Here is a 15,105-nt window from a genome sequence, read left to right as displayed (position 1 = left end):
ATGTGGTTTTCAAACTTAATGTTTTTAGAACACACTAAATGGTGTTGTTCTTGCTTCCCTGTAATAATTTGACCCACCCCAGATACAACACTTTAATGCCGGAAAAGCCCTCCCTAACCTTATATATATTCATCTCAGCACTCAAGCATACAATGGTATTTGCTGTATGTGCTGTAGCTGAAGCTCTGTGTAACCCAGGGTCCATTAGGGGGAGCTAAAGAGCTCAGATTTTCCATATAAGGAAGGAAAGAAAGGCTCCATTTCCTCAGAGGCCTGTAGTTGGAGCCAGAACTTCACAGATTTCAGTTGTTATGAACTGTATTTGCATATTTCAGGTATGAGAACATTTGTATTAATTGTTGAGAAGGGGATATTGTGTTTATATTGATTGACTATTAATCTAGGATTTTGGCTCCCTGGTTATAAACAAATATAAATGGGTGCTATATAACATTATTTTCCCCATAACTGTTAAGAGGCATACTGTGGCCACCCCTGAAGGCCTGGACAACATGGAGAGTGGCCTTAGCAAAGAACAACAAAGCCGTAAAGTCCAATCAACAGTGCCACAGGACACAGCTAGAGAGAACTGTAAAGGACTGAGACCCCTGGTAGTCTGTTTTGCATAGCAGGCCAGAGCCATTATATGTTGACATTGTTTCTGTATTGGCTTCCCATATTTGAAAGAGACCAGGCTGACCACTATTGCCATGAAACAGAAAAATAGATTTTGAAAGAAGGCCCGGTGAATGTTAAGGTGGGATCACACTGTTAAAGACTCCTTTTCCATTTCTGATAATATCCCTCTTAAAATCTAAGTGGGCTACATTTGGACATACAGATGAGAAGGAGGAATCCAGTTTTGAAGGACTTGAATGAAAAGGAAGGAAGAAAGCTGATGGAGTTAACACACGAAGTTAATACGGAAATTGTTCTTGTTGACCGCACTTAAGCAGGAAAGCCGGTTTACAGCCGGAAATAAATATTCTGAAACATGACCACTGGATGAAGCCTCAATTAATGTAATTTTATTGGTAGCTACGTTTTTGAAAGGAATGGAAGCTGGTGGCCGAAGGCCTAGACGGAAACACGAGTCAATGAAGTTTTCCCATTTTTTCAGCCGAAATGAAGCGCGGACGAAAAGGTGGCCGGACATGAGTATATATGGGTAATTGAATTTCATTATCAATAATTTCAACTAAGCATCCAAATAATCTAATTACTGAAACCGCCCATGTACCACTTATTCCTTGGCTCATGTCCTCAATGAGAAGTGCTAACAAGTGAGTTCTCACAACTTTTAAACACTTACGGGTATTAACCCTTTCAGTCCATCTCTGTTGCTAAAAATCTATATTTGATTTAATCCATGAAGATAGAGATCAAGAGGAATACGAATTGAATGTGGTACTAATGATGAGTAATCATCATCTTTTAATAAAACATCTGATGGACCAAATCAAATTATTTCGACACTTTGCAGGATACAAGGTCAACTGACAGGAAAAAAATTATCACAAAGTTTCTAACAAAGCAAGAAGTAACAGACATCCAATCTCATAAAATAAAATATTGTCAACCTATGTTACTTTGTATAAAGATAACTATGCCTGCAGGAAAATAAAGGAAGATCAACAAACATGGTCCAAATCAAGATTATCCTGGCTTTTATATGTGCGTGCGTGCATCATCTTGTAACACCTTAAATCTTATTCTAAGTCTTTTGTTGCTCCAAATAAATTCACTGATTTGGATTTGCCATTCTTTAAATGTTTATTCTTGTATGTGTGTATATATATGTGTGTGTGTATATATGTGTTGTGTGTATGTGTGTATATATATGTATATATGTGTGTGTGTATATACACACACACACATATACACACACACACATATATACATATATACTATCAAGCTGGAGAACTTGTATGGATTGTGGATTGGGGAAAAAACAGTTCAAAGAATAATAAAATTAGAAGCAGCAAATCTGATAGCAAGAATACATATTTATGGATGGAAAAATGGGATCAGAAGAAAGATTTGATTGGGAAAGACTCCTATGTAATAAAGAAATGATTTTTTTTGAATTTATAAAAAGACTGAGTCATTCTGTTTCACCTCTAAAATCCCCTATGGAAGCTTACTATGACAGAGGAACAAAAAAGAAGAATGATAACATACTTCATAAAGAAATGATTAATAGGGAAGGGAATGTCAAGTCATGGAAAGAGATGAAGGATGAAGGAAAGAGAATATAATGGTTGATATACTTTCAGTTAATGTCCAGAATCAGAAAAACTAAAATCAGAGGGAGAAAGTTTAAGAAATATGAGAAAATTTGAAAAAGAGATTTCATCACGGAAACATTTGTTGGGAAGGATATATAAAATCCTGCTTGAATATGAAACAAAAACAGAGCAAGTAAAAGTTTGCATGGTACAATGGATGCAAAACTTCCAAGAAGAAATTATCTTCCAACAGTGGGAGGCATTGTGGTCCAAAAATATTAAATTTATTACATGTCAAATGTTAAAAGAGAACTGATACAAAATGTTTTACAAATGGTATATGACTCCCAAAGACAGCATGAAAATGAGCAAAAATAGTAACAGGCTTTGCTGGAAATGTCAAAAAGTTGGATCCTTCTTTCACATGTGGTGGACTTGTAAAAGAATTAAAAAGTATTAGGTAGAGATTCGTGTGAAAATGCAAAGAATATTCAAGACAAAATTTCCCTTTGCTTCTAAGATAAAGTTATTTGGTATTCTTCCTGAGAACTGTCCAAAGAAACTTAGGCTGATTCCGCATGGGCCAAAAACAGCGGTGTGAAAACGGTGTGAAAACAGTATAAACCCTTTTACACCATTTTAAATCCTTTTACATCGTTTTCACACCATTTTCACACTGCTGTTTTTGGCCCATGCGGAATCAGCCTTAATGAATTATGTTTGTATACATTAACAACTGCCAGAGTATTAATAACACTCTGGAAGACCAAGAGTTGCCCAAATATGAAAACTTGGGAGAATACAGTATGTGAATATGCTACAATAGTGAAACTGACAAACTCTGTAAACAGAAAGTCAAAATCTGAGTTTGATGAGAAGTGGGGAGTATTTTTTCAGTATGAGGCTGAATCAATAACATAAACATGTTAATAGTTAAGGTTATAAGTGTTTGTTAAATTGGTATATATCAGTGGGTATTAATGAAATCATCTAAGAATAGAATGTTAGATGGGATAAAAGAAGATAGAAGGCTCTCAAAGTGGTATTATGTTTATACGTTATTTTGTTAGAATATAAAGTTCCATTCTGTTGCTGTGTTTTATGGTTAGCTATTTTTTCTATTTACTATTCTTGTGTTGTTTTTCCTGTTTTTCTGTTTACTATCTTCTTCTGTATAATTATTTTGAGAAAATCAATTTTAATTTTTTTTAATTAAAAAGAGGAATATGTATTGAGATTCAAGTTGTTGGAATCTCAGTTTCATATCTCCTATGCCTTCCTTGAATGTTAGTGTGTCAAGAACAATGAATCAGAATGAGTCCAGGGCATGCTGTTTTTCCAGAAAATGCTCTACCACTGGAGCTTCAATCATTTTATTGCCCATTCTGGACATAAGCGCAAAAATCCGTACATGGAGTCTGCATAAGTTCTGGGCAATGACAGTGGCCCACAATCACATATGATCAAATACTCAGCATTAATGTGATTACAATTAGAGAAAGTCTTCAATTGTTCGCAAAAACCTCTAGGTTCCACCCTAACTTCTTTACCTTCAATGGTCATTTTGCAATTGGAGCCCCCTCCATATTTATGGTGACCAACAATATTTTGTTCAATTGTGCGCAGACCAGTTTTGAAGATGCCAGCCACAGATGCAGGCAAAATATTAGGAACAAGATCCACCAGACCACGGCCACACAGCCCGGAAAACCCACCACAACCATTTGATTAAGCTGTTCCCTAAAGTTTTGGTTTTTCTCAATCTTAACAGTAGAAGGCTTTGGCACCCAGGCAATTCTTGAATGATTAGCCAATAACTGTAAATGGCTTGTTTGATTTTATCACTATGCTGAAAAATTCAAATATACCTGTAATTTTCTGTTGTGTTCTGGATATTTTTGGAATTGGTAATCGTGATCTTTCTATGGTGTCTGCTTTCACTCTAGCTTTTGTAATAATAGCCCAGGGATAAGCTCTGTTAAGCAGTTGGACTTCAATTTCCTGGTAGCTCTCTTATATAATCCTTAGTAGTAAATGAATTCTTCCTTGCCCTATGTAGTGTTCCTAGCCCTAGGTAGAGTCTACCTACCAACACATCTACTGTCAGGAAATGTTACAAACCCAACAGTCTCCAAAGGCGTTGGGGTTGTGGATGTAGGTGCAGCTGGGTTTTGCAGAGTATTTGTGACCTGAGGCAAGCTACTAGTTGGAGGTGGCAAACTTTCAGGATCCAGGGGGCATGGATCTTGCAAAGATTCAGTTGCTCTTGACTGGTTGAAGCCACTTGGGGTACTGTTCAAAGGCCATGAGGAAAGCAGCTTCATAGCAGCTGCCTCTGAGATCACAGAGTAGGGAGTGCTGTTGTTGGATTCTGTGGAGACAGAATCCAGTCTGAGTTGCCCTGGAACAGGTCTACTAGATGTTGCAGACCCAAAGGTCTCTGAAGGATGTAGATATGGATGCTTCCAGAGTACTTGGCTTTCCAGAGTACCTTCGGGATTTTAAGTGGATGTAGAAGTGTTTAAAATGAAAAGCTATGCTGATGATGTAGCAAGAGGTTTAATAAGGCTAATTGTAGAATTTGAAAAGGTGATCAGGCAACAAAAGGAACATTTGTACAAGTCTACAATTTCTTCAATTTGATACAGAAACGGAACAAGTGAAACCGTGTATGGTTGAGTGGATGCAAAATTTTGAGGGGGAAATCCTATGGACAAAAGGTATAAAATTTACAGCATGCCAATCATTAAGAGAAAATTTGTACAAGATGTTTTTCAGTGGTACATCACCTCAAAAGTATTTAGAAGATAGACAGGAACTTTAATGGGAAATTCTGGAAAGGGAAAGAAGTGGATGTTCATCTTCAATTTTCTGTGGACTCTCAGATTGGGACTACACATGCACAGGCCAAGCCACAGTGAAGTTCTTTAACTTTAACAGTAGAGGGCACTCGACCATTAGTCGCATGTGTGTTTCTTCTCCACTGATATGTAACTAGACCAGCAGCCCGACACTCTCTCCCTCAGTTCCTTCTTTGCCACAATCGGAGAAGGTTCATATGTGCTTTGCTCTTTATAAAAGAAAGGGCAGACATTTAGATGCTGTTTCTCCCCAATCCTTGTGGAAGGTGCTGATGGCAGAGCAGTAACTATGGCCCAACAGAGTTTATTTAAAAAACGCACACAGTTTGGGGCAAAAATGAACACACCCTCTGTTTATTATGTCTGGGAGAAAGCCACAATGTGTCTGCCTGTAAAATTTGCCAGTAGTTTACTACAAAGAAGGATGGATAGGGTGTCTAAATTGGAGGTAGCCTTGTATGAAAAGTTGCTGTCAGCGGTGGATATCCAGTGAAACAGACTTCATTGGAAGGGACTAAATCCGATGTGCCTTCAGAAAAGTTGGTGGCCTCAGTTCTGACAGGGTCGACAGTGGATCTGGAGGTGTCACATTTTAGACAAAGATCAGCCTCAGCTCAGATCCACCAACTAAGAAAGTGAAATAGAAGTTGAAACATACAGAGAAATGCAAGAAGTCTTCAGGGAGTCCACAATGTGAGCTGGAGGAGTTACCATATATACTCACGTATAAGTCTACTTTTTCAGTACATTTTTTGTGCTGAAAAAGCTCCCCTCGACTTATACGCGAGGGAGGGTCTCACTTAATTCTTGTGTGGCGTTCCTCCTCTCCTGTCTTCGCTCTCTCCTGACTTCTTCTCTGCCTCCCCCCTTTCAGCCGCTTTCTCAGCCTCCTTCTCTGCTTCACTCTCCTCTGCCTTCTTCTCTGCCTTCCCCCTTTCAGCCGCTTTCTCTGCCTCTGCCTTTTTCTTGGTGGTGGCCGGCCCCTGGCTCTCGGTGGGTGACAGCCAGTCGACCTGGGTGAGCTGGACAAGCTGCGGGATGGAGAGGTCAGTGGCAGAGACCTTGGGATTGGTGAGATGAGGAGTCAGTGGCAGAGCCCCCAAATAGCGCCCAACTGTATCTATTTTTATTTTTGAAATTTACCAGTAGCTGATGCATTTCCCACCCTAGACTCAGGTGCCTCGACTTATATTCGAGTCAACTTATACACGAGTATATACGGTAATTAAAGGGGTGTCGCTGCTCACTAGAACGCTGTTAGTTTGCTCGTTATCATCAGCAATGTGAGTTGTAAGGGGAAGACTGTTCAGAACAGAGAGCTTTTCTGAAACTAAGAGTGAAACTAAGAAGGGAGACTGTATTGCAAAGAGTGGCATAGACAAGGCAGAACTTGAAAGGCAGAACTTATTAAAGTTGCTGGCATTGCCTATGTTCCAGCAGCAAGTGGTGCAGTTGACTCAAACTATGCCTATGTCAGAATCGAGGAGTGATAGTTGGCCAATAGAGTCAGTTTGTCAAGGGACTTTGGAAATACCTGTGTTCAGATCCAATGTGGAAGAAAGTGCAGACAGATCTGAAGAGGATTCAGACCAGGTGTTGGCTCACAGTCTAAAGCTGAGCATTGAACTGCAGGCTCAGCATTGCTGGGTTCAGTTTTATACTATTGACTTCATCTCCGAATCTCTGTCTTCCAAGTCATGTGGACTTCAGAGGCTGAGCCAGCAGTAGTGGGAGAATGGGGGAGGGTTTTTTAAAGGTAACAGGCCAAAGTGACCCCAAAAATGCCAAAAAAAATCTTATTGCATTAGCATGTGTCCATTTGCAGTTGTAATTGTATGTTTCTGGTTTTTGTTTTTGTTTTAATATCGGTAACCAAGTTTTGTTGATATTCAGACTCTCTTCCTTTTTGTTCAAACTGTTCTGTTGCTTGTGGATTTCAGTGGCTTCCCTGTGTAGTCTGACTTGGTAGCTGTCAGAGTTGTCAAGAATTTCTGTGTCTTCAAATAAGATTCTATGTCCAGATTGGTTTAGAGCAAGTTCAGGTTTCTCAAGTTGGGTTAGTCTGCAACACAGTGCATCTGCAACTGCAGTTGTGAATGTGATTGCAGATGCAGTTGCAAATGTAACTACAAATGAACTCCTCCTGGACACATAGAAATACACCTCACTCCACCACCACCACCTGTAAGGTGGGTAAAATATATGCTCCACCACACAATCACTCCAAATTTTGTCATGGAAGAAACCACATCATTACATGCCTCTGCACCACAGATAGAAACACATGGCATGCCTCTGAAGATACCAGCCATAGATCCAGGCAAATATTAGGACAGAGTCCCTCCCCGGAGCTGACGGCGACCAGCCATTGGCCAAGGACATACCACGGGAGGAGGTCACAGCAGGCAGCCCCTGCTGGCACAGTGGCAGGTCAAGGGCCAACACAGCGGCTTTGAGGCAGCCTCGGGGGGGGGGAGGAGAATCCAGCCGGGCTCTCCGAGGCTACCTATGGCAGCCGTGAGCCGCCAGACCGCCGAGACTAGAGCAGAAGCCAGCCAGCAACCTGGTGCCACTCTCAGGAGCATGCCCAAGTCCCCGGCCTGCAACGAAGGTTCTGGTTGGGCTCCTGTCTGGGAGGCAGGGTCAGGAAGACTTGCCCAGTCCAGGAGTCAGCATGCAGCTGATGTCCCAGGGAGGGGGAGGAGCACAGGGTAACAACTGGGCAAGCAGCTGGCCGAGCACGGCCACAGGTGTGTGGGAAGAGGCCAGAAGAGGGAGGAGGTGATATAGGCTTGGAGGGAGAGAGAAGGGATATAAGGAAGGCAGAGGAAGGGGCGGGGTGGTTGGTGAGAGGGTTGGTGAGAGAGAGCAGGGAGGGTGCGGAGGAGGAAGAAGAGAGTGGAAGAGAGGAAAATGGGAGCGACAGTAAAGGAGAAGAGGGAAGCGGACAGAGGGGAAGGTAAAATGGAAGACCTGGCAAGGAGGAAGGGAGGAAGAGAGTAGCCCCTCCACAGGCAAACTGTGGGTCAAATGGATACTTGGCACCTCATGGCTCCAGGACAGCAGTGCTCAGGACAGGCAGCCCATTGCCCAGACAAGGGAAAGAGGGAAGGCAGAGGGCCCCATGAAGGGGGCTGAGGCGGGATTTCACCACAATTAGAAATAAAAAACTACCAGACCATAGACTTCCCACCTGGAAAACCCACAACAGCCAATTGATTCTGGCCATGAAAGCCTTCAACAATTCAGTGGTTTAGAGCTTTTTCAATTGTGGTCCTATATAAACAGCTGCTTTCTGAGGCCCCTGCCACATAGCATAGGTAGAGTGGGTTGCAGTTAGGCTAAAGTAATCTGCTCTCCTGTTTTCTCGTTCACATGCCTCCGTGCCGGCAGCAACCGGAGCCCGCGGAAACAAGGCAGATTGCTGTTGCACCTTCGCATGGAGGCATGGGGGGGGGGGGGTTTGTTCCTTTTTCCTCCCTTGCTGCATAGCTATGCAGGCAGGCTGGCATGGACCCTCACAGCCATACTGATGTCTCACGATGCTGCGAGATGTCCCTGTGACCCCACATGGCTACACAGCTGCAAGGCAGGGACTTTTCAATTGCAGGAAGTATGGCTGAGGAAAGTGCTTCCTGGGGCAGCTGTTTGCTCGTGAGCAGTTGCAATCCATGTTAAAATAGAAGAATCGCAGATAGCACAATTCTTGTAAAACCCTTTTGGGGGGAATATGGGTCAGACTCATGTTAGAGGCGGGAACCGTGCAAAGTCCCCACCCCTCCAATGGGATTTTTAGCATCCTTAGCCTGCATTTATTGGACTGTGTGGAAGGGGTCTGAGATCTGCCCTTGTAGGCCATGTAGGCCATGTACAGACAATGTAAACATTTTACTTAAACTTGCTTTTAAAGTATAACAGATGAAGTTCTTTGAGGATACTAAAGGATGAAAGTTTCCACAGAGGCTGCCCATTCCATGGAAACTGCTGCAAAGGGATTGGAAACATTCTAATTCTTGCAAAAAAAATCCTTGCAAGGTATGGGTTCCTCAAAAAAGAATTTAAATGTGCTTATGCAATATAAAGTATATATCCCATTAAAATGACTGAATTATATAGCTGTAAGAGTGAAATCCAGATAATCTGGTTGATATTGTTCATTACAAACATTTTTGAAGCAGTAAAAACACAATAAAACACAATTCTGAAAAACCCATTTTTAGAAGCAGAATAAAAACCCATTCTAAAAACATAATAACTTATGAAGTACTATGATAGCATACAAAAACCTGATCCAGCAACTCTAACGGGATCCTCTGCCTCCATAACTTCACTCATATGCATTGATGGCAAATATATGTTTATATACGGGAATATGATTTTGATAGCATACAAAACAATAAATGAAGCCAATTTTTCTTGTGCTCTTACACCACTCTGTCAAAAATAATTAATGAGCCAGTCTTCTCCTGCATTGTACCTTCACCAAAAATGCATTCACTTAACTAAATACAACATGTCCCAGATGGGAAAACATTTACAAAATTATTTTATAATGCAGCATGACAGAAACCCACTTTCTAATGAATACAAACCTAGAAGTCCATGTGACATGATTTTTAAAACTGTCTTCCAAGCAAAGAACATAGTATGCATACCATAACATTAATATATTGTTAACATAAAATATATACAATAACATAAATTGTGAGTTAAAATTTTGCTGAAATACAAATTGAGCTTTTATAAGAAATCTCCCCCCAAAAAAAGTTTCATGAGCTTTTAAAGACTTTCTTAATATTATTCAAATAGTCATCTTTTTTATCCATAAAGACTGAAAGAGCTGACAAAGTAAAAATACCATTCCAATCTCTTTGAAAGAGGAGCACTTTTACAGAGACAAAAGTGCTCTTATTAGCTTTGCTACTGACTCTTATTGCTCCAAAAGTCTGGCAGAAAAAGACTTGCTGCAGAGGAAAAACAATACCTTGACACTTTTACAGTCACTATCTATTCCGCCCTTACAGTGAAAAAGATTTGCTACGCCTCTATTGTCATGTTTTATTATTTTCTGCCAATTATAACATCTTTAGATGCAGAATAAATAAATCTAAAGATACAGATTTACTTGAAGCTGAAAAAAATCCTACTGATTGTTTAATAATCTTTATGGGGAAACATGCCAGAAATGTATGTCACTAAAACATCTTAACTTACCAAGCAAAATATAAAGAATCAGATTCCATGCATTCCATGGTCCCATTTCTTTGGTGCTCTTTTCTATGTCTGTTCCTTTGGTGCGAGTGACATTTTGTACTGCAGGTTCCCATGCTATAAACAGGGTGAGGCTGTATTGTCATGTTTCCACCTGAAGTAATCCCTCATACTGTCAGGAACAGAAGTCGCTTTACCGTTCCAACCAGAAAACCACCCACTTTTACTGAATCACTGTAAAAGATCAGTTGTCACATTTGTGGTTTTGTTTGTTTGCTTGTTGTTTTTACAAAGCTAGGTATACATCTGTGTGCATTTGTTCCTGCAAATAAGTGCTTTGGACCGAATGCAATAGATGCTGTGCAAGAGGAACAGCACAACATAGGTACTCTTGCTAAAAAGCAAAATACACCACTGTCAGATGCAACACAGGAGAATACAACCCATCTAACTGGCATTGTATGTAGCTCCAATATGGCTGCAGCATATACTAAAATTAAAGTAGAGCACTACTATTATTGGCCAACAGAATACCAAGAACATGCACAACTGTGGTCCTGATTCCTCAGTTTGTTCAGAAATTCTATTTTTTGTTATTTTGTCTTATATATTTAATTTACTATTTTGGTGTGGATGTCACGTAGGCCCATTCAGCACAGGCCAATAAACATGAGTGTAGGATGGTAAAAAAAAATCATTTGGGGGGATTTTGCACAGATCCAGCCCCTAAAACAAATCTGCCCCATGTTATTTCTCCCAAATCGGGTTGCGCTATTAGTGAGTCTTTTCAAAAATCCCAGGTTGCAGCCGCTCACAAGTGAATGGCCAGGCAGGAGATGCTTTATTTGCCTCCATTTTCCTTTAAAAAATTTTTGTGGCTTTCATCTATATAGCTACACAGATGCAGATATTTTGTATCGTGAGACATCAGCATGGCTGTGGGGGATTCATTTGCACATGTCTGCATAGCTACACATCAGTGGGAAGTAACTTTAAAAAGAGAGACAAATCTCCATGTGAAGGAGCGACAGCAACCCACAACAAGCTCTATCTTGCAGGCCCTGTGAAACTGAGACAAGTCCTGAAGGGTCTCATTGGTCAGAGCGTTCCACCAGGCCAGGGCCAGAACTGAAGAGGCTCTTGTTCTAATTGTGGACAACCAGGCCAGAAACCATGAGCAAGTAGGGCAGTGAGGGAAGATAACTCAGCAGTGTAGAGGAGTCCCCCAAGATTCTGATCTGTAGCTTGTTCATCACTATTGTACACTTCTTGTCACTTGACTTGCTTTCTGACTTTGGCTTACCATTCATCCTCTGTCCACAGTTCTTGCATGGACATTTATGAAGTCCTTATTCAGACAGACTTTTCTTCCCATCATGTGACTATGTCATGTGCTTCAGCGTGTGGTTTAATGGCAGCTCCTGGCTCTGGAAAGACTTCGGTACATGTCAAAATCATGTTTTACTGTGGCCTTAAACATCTGAAATAAAAATCGAATTGGGAGGGAAATATGGCACTAGGCTGGTCAACTGGTGATTGCTTTACCAATAACCAGCATATAACATTTAATCATATTCAGTTCTTTGTCATCTAAGAGTTTCTGTTGGGTTCTAATTTTTAATTATTTTGTCTTAAAATTCCCCAGTTCAGTTAAAGCTAGTTATGACTACGACCCAGTGAAAATTAGTTAAAACTAAGTTGCTGCATTGACTTCAGTGGAGCATAAACTATGATTCTAAAAATAACTACCTGAGAGTAAGCCCCAATGAAGAGACCTGAGCAGGATTCTAAGTAGTCCTTCTTAGGAATAGTACTGTTAACCCCAAGTAATTTTAACTGGATTAGGCCTTAGGATGCTATCCACAGCTGTGAATTATCTTTTGAAGTTTTGCCACTGAGCTGGACAAAAGATACTTGTAGAAACATATCTTTCCCACCTTCATCTTCCACTCTGTTTGCTGCCTGTGAGTTTCAAAAAGACAATTTCAGGGTAAAATGGTTTTGTAATGGTGGGGAAGAAGCAGCAGGTGGAATTGCCCCTCCAATCTTTTATGATGGCAAAGACTCTCTTCCTGGAGGAAGCTTTCTTAAGAAGGCAGAAGTAAGGCATGGAATCCAACCTAGTGGCATAGAGGGACTACACCTACTGTGTATTTTGTACTAAATGCTTTCTAGTTTGACATCTCCATTTTACATAGAGCAGTGTAAGAGACTGTGACTATCTTGAGCAGTGGCTGCCTTCATAGTCTTCTAACAAGCCTCCTTTTCAAGTCATCACAAACACTAAAAAGATTCAGAACTTTTAGAAAATATACTGAGCAATATTCTTTCAGCTATTCTTTGAAATGTCAGTTTAGCTGGCACAATATTTAAATCTATTATGCCACATTTTCATTGGAACTTTCCACATGCCATAGACCCAGTAAACAGTTTAACTAAAACAGTATTTATATACTATTTTACTTTTTATTGTTGTACATCTTAGTCAGAGACACAATAAATGGCATACAGAGTTACATGAAGGACAACCACTCCTTTATACATAAACTACATTCCTAATGGGTCGAAGGGCAGCTGAGGAAGTTACTATCAAGGTAAAGGTTTTGTTTAGATAACAGTCTATCACCCATCTCACTGTCATTCTTCAGGCATTACATCTTTTAGCGCTGCAAAAGCACTGAAAGTAATAATTACATGCATAGCCGGTGGCAAAGTCAGTTCCAAGAGCCAAAAACTTGCTATGAGCCCACTCCTAGAAGCAGAGGAGACTGGAAAGAAGGGCTCAGCCTTCTTCCTCCCTCCCCCCTCATGGTCAGGTGCAGGAGATGCAGGAGCAGCGAGTGACTCCTCTCTGGCATGCACAGAAGCTTACCAGAAGGAAATGGTGCCTGGGGCAACATCTGCTCCAGGTGTCCCACAGGCCCCCCCCCCCGCACCCCTCTCCACTTACCTTTGGAAGCTGCAGGCTGACTCCCTCCCCCAGGAAGGCTGGGGCAGGCAGGAGCCGGCCCACTGCAGCTGAGCTCTGCCCCCCCTCCCCCGCCTCCCTGCAGGCTGGCTCCTGCCTCTCTGGAGAAGGCAGGAGCCAGCCTGCAGGGAGGTCAGGGAGTGGGGCTTGGCGGCAATGCTGTGGCAGCGGGCCGGCTCCTGCCCTCCTCGGCCTCCCTTGGGAGGGGCGGGAGCCGGCCTGTGGCAGCAGCGAACACCTCACATCACAACACAGGGGGAGCCACTGGGCGCCGGCCAGGTCACCATGCTGTGGGGAGCCACTGGTTGCTGGCTGGGTCCCTGCACTGCAGGGACCTGGCCAGTGCCTGCCACCCCCATAGTGTATGCCTGGGGACATGGGTTATCCCATGTCTCCATTAGTGGTATGCCACTGGGCATGATGAGGCAGGCTGCAGCAATTCCTTCACTTCAAGGCTAATTTGTATGTGTGTTGGGGGGGGGGGTTGCTTCTGAGATCGCAGACTATTAGCAGACTATTAGCAGACTAGCAGCCACCATAAGTTTGCTCTTGACATTTTACAGTGATTTCCAAATGCCATGAGACCCCAGGAGGGAATCTGGGTAGGTAATCAGTTATCTGTACGGTGGGGGGAGTGGAATTGGGAAAGGTGCATGTGTATGGGCACGCACAGGTGCATTGCTCCTTCTGTACCTCAAGTTTCTTTGGCTGCCTGGCTCCATCCATCTTTCAGTCCTCCTCCAGCACATTAATTTAACTTTACATTGTATATGGTTTCTCTTTACCAGAGTAAATAAATTGAAATAAAAAAACATAGGCATAAAGAAGGGCCAAGGAAAGGAGCCAAATGGAAAGGGTGTGGTTAGGAGAAAGAAGTTGTACCCGAGTGGGGAGGGAACCTAGTTGATGCCCCAGGCCATGAAAACATGAGACCAGTCTTGTCTGCATGTTTTTAGCAGGCATAGTCTTCCAAGGAGTGTTATGAATCAATTGGCCAGGTCCAAATCTTCATTCCAAGTGCACATATGTTTAAAAACACTCCAATTAAATCTGTGAAGCGCTAAAGTACAGGGGAAACATTTCCAACCCTGCTTTGAGACCACAGCAGAATATGCTAGGAAGGTAACCCACAGCTGAGCTAAAGTAGACTTAAAACAAGAAGTTAGAACCATACGATCAATCATATTAGGTAATCTGTTTATGTGAAATTTAAAATTTGAGAAGCAGAATTCTAACATTGGTCATTCTGGCATGATGCATATGCCAGTACAATATTGGAGTAATAAGTCAGTATCCTAAGTTCTCTCAGCAAAGACAAGACATGTTTACACTTCAGGGAGCATAGTAACAGTACTGGATAAATACATTGCCAGAACCACTGAATTGCACATTGGCATGGAAATGACATCCCAATGTTAGCTAGCTAAAGAAGCAGCCAATCTGCCAAAAGCCTTCATGGAATCATATTCCTTGCCCTATCCAAAGAACAGAACAAGGAAAGAAACCAAGTGCCCTTCGCTGTGTGGGATATGGTATGCCTGATAGGACCCCTTTAACTACCATATCTAGAAAGTTTCTGAAGATAGGAGTTCAATTTGGGGTCTTCTTTTTCTCCACCTCTTCCCAGGGACTGCATTCTCCCTGTAGAGTTGCAACCCTTACCTAAAAGGGGCCACGGGTCTGACACAGCATATTCCTCTCCAAAGGAGAGGGGGCTCAGTGATCAACTTGGGCTGTGTCCTCCTTTTTCTGTTCATTAAAGGGGGAGAAGGCAGGTTTTTTTTTTTTAGCAAACACCAATTCTAGCAGCTGTAAAACAGAAGGAGGAGCGTTTACC

This window comes from Sphaerodactylus townsendi, linkage group LG04, assembly GCF_021028975.2.
Source record: "Sphaerodactylus townsendi isolate TG3544 linkage group LG04, MPM_Stown_v2.3, whole genome shotgun sequence".
NCBI lineage: Eukaryota > Metazoa > Chordata > Lepidosauria > Squamata > Sphaerodactylidae > Sphaerodactylus > Sphaerodactylus townsendi.
This window is presented reverse-complemented; position numbering follows the sequence as displayed.